Genomic DNA, 3,708 nt, shown 5'->3' with positions numbered 1-3,708 from the left:
TATTCTCGCCATTTTAATTTCAATTTTAGGATAATCTAAGTCATTTTCACCACAAATCCAACCACCAATTTAGAAAAATTAATTCTACACACAATTAAAATCCACCTCCTCGTGGGATCAACACTCGTCACCATTGATCTATTCTACAATAGATTCATGCACTTGTGAGTTCAATAAAATTTGCACAACAAGTTTTTGGCGCCGTTGCTGGGGAGGTAAGTTATTTTAATTCGTAAAATTAATTTTTGTGAATAATTTTTTTTATTTGTTTTCTTGTATTTTTTTTTTAAAGTGAATATGCATTTAGAGGTAATAATTTCTTTTCTTTCTCTATTCTTTACATTTCTGTAATTTAATTTTTAAGTTATTTTTTTTGTAATTTTTGTTTATCTTATTAATTTAATTTTTAGTTAATTTATTTCACGAATTGTTTCTAGTGTATTTTTATAGAAATGTTTTAACAGTGTAATAAGGTTAGTATCGTAATTTCGCCTTCTTCTTTATTTTTATTTGTTTTGTTCCCATTTATTTATTATCTTTGCATGCATGGTCGAAGTTTATTATTACCTAATCTTGAGCCTATAGACCTTGAATTAGAAAAAACACTGTGCACACACAAACACGTTAAAAATAAAATGGATTTGCAACAACAAGCACCACCACAGGAGAGGCCATTTAAGGACTATTTCAGTCCCTTAGCTAATTTGAGCACATCATGCATAAGATATCCAAATGTAGCTGCTAGGAGTCTTGAACTAAAACCTAGTGTACTAAATTGTCTCCCAACATTCTATGGCTTAGAAAATGAGGACCCATATAATCATCTGAATGATTTTCATGCTGTTTGTCAAACTTTTAAATACGAGAATTTTTCAGACGATGATGTTAAACTCAGATTATTCCCATTTTCTTTAAAGTATAGAGCTCGTTCATGGCTCAATACATTGCCTGCTAATAGCATTACATCATGGGAACAAATGGTAACAAAATTTTTGAATAAATATTACCCAGTGCATAAAACCAATGTTATTCACAGGGAAATCTCAGAATTTACCCAGAGTGAGGACGAACAGTTTTTCGAAACATGGGAGCGATTCAATGGGCTACTCCTGAAATGTCCACATCATGGGTACGAGAAATGACACCAATGCCAATACGTTTTGGAGGGATTATTGCCGAATGTGCAAGAATGACTAATGGCAACAAGTGGAGGAGAGCTAGTGTCAAAAAGTGCATAAGAGATTTGGGAATTCTTCCAGCGACAAGCGGATAATTCCCAACAACGGAGTCGATCGCTCAGGAATACTAAAAGAATTAAGGGAGTAAATGAGGTTCACATTGGCGAGTCAAGTTCAGAAATTAAAGAAGTCAAAGCGATAATTGAAGGTCTCTCTCGACAAATAGCATCGTTACTGACTGCTAAGTCAACAGAGCCACATGGCCATGACTCATACCTAGATCAAGCCAATGCCATAGGTGTAATGAGAAAGCCATCAAATTATAACCCATACTCCAACACATATAACCCTGGATGGAGAGACCACCCCAATTTTTCGTGATCTCAAGGATTCCAATAGAATGGACCAGCAGCTCCAACTCTACCAATGCAACAAATTCCTCAAGTTCCTCAAGCCTCTCAGCCACCATTTAGACCATACAATCAGAACCAGAACTACTCTCAACCCAGACCATGGGAGGATTCATTCGAGAATATCAAGAATCTTACTCACTCCACGATTGAGCAACAGAATCGCACTATTGATGGACTACGAAATGAGTTGAGAGCAGGCTTCAACTCATAAGCCCAATCAGTTTCAAGCCTCGAGAAGATGGTGAGACAACTTACTTTTTCAGTTCAGACTTTGGCAATGACTGTTGAGAAATACAAGTTTTCAAGTCAACCAGTGCCTAATCCTAAATGAGTGCATGAAGTAAGTACAAGTTCACCACAGCAGCATGAGAGGTCAAAGCAGTCATGACCTTGCGAAAAGGAAAAGAAGTCGACAATAAAGTGGAGATACCGGTGACAAAAGAAAATCAAATTGCATCTGTGAATGTTGAGGACTCACCATCAGAGGAGAAAGAAGAAACCAACCCACGAGAATATGTTCCCAAAGCTCTATTTCCTCAGAGTTTAGCTAAAGGAAAGAAGGGAAAATCCACATGTGAGATTCTTGAAATCTTCAAACAGGTAAGTGTTAACATCCATTTGCTTGATGCTATTAAACAAGTTCCATTTTATGCCAAGTTTCTTAAAGACCTTTATACTAAAAAGAGAAACATTCATGTTCAAAAGAAGGCATTTTTAACAGAAAAAGTTAGTTCTATACTCCAACATAAAATTCCTCTAAAATGCAAAGACCCAAGCTCCCATACTATCTCATGTAGTATAGGGAACCACACAATTGAGAATGCTTTATTGGATTTAAGAGCTAGTGTAAATTTGTTGCCTTACTCTGTATTCGTGAAACTTGGACTTGGAGAATTACACCCAACTCCAGTGGTGTTAGAAGTTGCAGATCGGTCCACGAAAATACCTCGTGGTATTGTGGAGGACGTGCTTATCCAGGTAGACAAGTTTTATTTTTCTATTGATTTCATTGTAATTGACACTCAACCAATACAGGATTCAAGGAAGCACATTGTTGGTTGATTTATATAATCAATTATTATCAATGCCAATGTGCAAGTATACACAACAAGTAATAAAGTGATGAGTGTTCAAGATCGTCTCCATAGGGATTGATGTTACTCAAAATGCTAAAGCAATCACAATAATGCACGTCAACTAAAAACCAAAACAACAATTGCCAAATAATTCTATCGTAACTAATAATTGCGAGAGATGGACATAAAACAATATCGTAACAAAATAAACTTAATTAAATGTGTCTAAGGTTCAATTGAGAATGTAGTAGTTGAATGATCAAACTCTCCTGGTGGGGTGACTGTTGATTACCGAATTAGCACCAGTTGTTATAATAAGTGCTGCAGCACTGGGTAGAACAAATCTGCTTCCGCAGCTGTCGCACGTTGGAAATCTCATACCCTTAAATCTATTAACAATGACCAGTTGCTCATAAATTTAATGTATGGCTTTATGATCTTTAATCTCTCTACCCTACAAGGTGAATGCCTATGTCTAGGATATCACAAATCTTAATTTCAAGTATTGCCCTTATAGGATTTAAGATAACCTAATCTAGGAAACTCAACTTAAGAACAAGTAATACTCCAATAATATCCGCTAAGACATGCCCTTTTGCTGCTCTATCTTAACTGAAACCATTAAATGGGTGGTCAATCGAAATAACAATTATGTTCATAAAAACTATTAGAGTAGAATGCTACAACATTATCATAACAACATATAAGAACAGTCAAGAACCCATCGGATTATTTGTCACTCAACTACAAGTAAATTCAGTTCATATTCTGAATGAGAAAAGTAAATATAAATATACTGATCGCAGAATACATCCAGTCAATCAAAGGAAGAAAGATAATATGAATTGAGCACGATGCAAGTCTAAGGATCCTCCTCGGTTCTCCAACGATGCCGAACAACACTCCTTAATCTTCTTCTCCTTGCCTTTGTAATTGTTTTTGGATGATAATAAACTCTCTGCCGCTTCTATGTGATGCATGCCTCCTTTATATATTTGCAAATTAGGTTTTCCAAACCAACACCCATGCGCGTGCCTATGT

At 35.8% G+C, this 3,708-nt stretch overlaps 1 non-coding gene across 1 annotated transcript; it reads right to left on the bottom strand.

Annotated features, from left to right (window-relative positions):
- Window positions 1-1,028: 1,028 nt before the first annotated feature.
- LOC112095939 lies at window positions 1,029-1,132 on the bottom strand. Its single transcript, XR_002904099.1, has one exon. It is a non-coding gene; the product is annotated as a small nucleolar RNA R71 (small nucleolar RNA).
- Between the last annotated feature and the right edge of the window lie 2,576 nt (window positions 1,133-3,708).

The sequence above is a fragment of the Citrus clementina genome, unplaced genomic scaffold (genome assembly GCF_000493195.1).
Source record: "Citrus clementina cultivar Clemenules unplaced genomic scaffold, Citrus_clementina_v1.0 scaffold_1, whole genome shotgun sequence".
NCBI lineage: Eukaryota > Viridiplantae > Streptophyta > Magnoliopsida > Sapindales > Rutaceae > Citrus > Citrus x clementina.
Note: the sequence above shows the minus strand (reverse complement) of the source record. Positions and strands in the feature narration are given on the sequence as shown.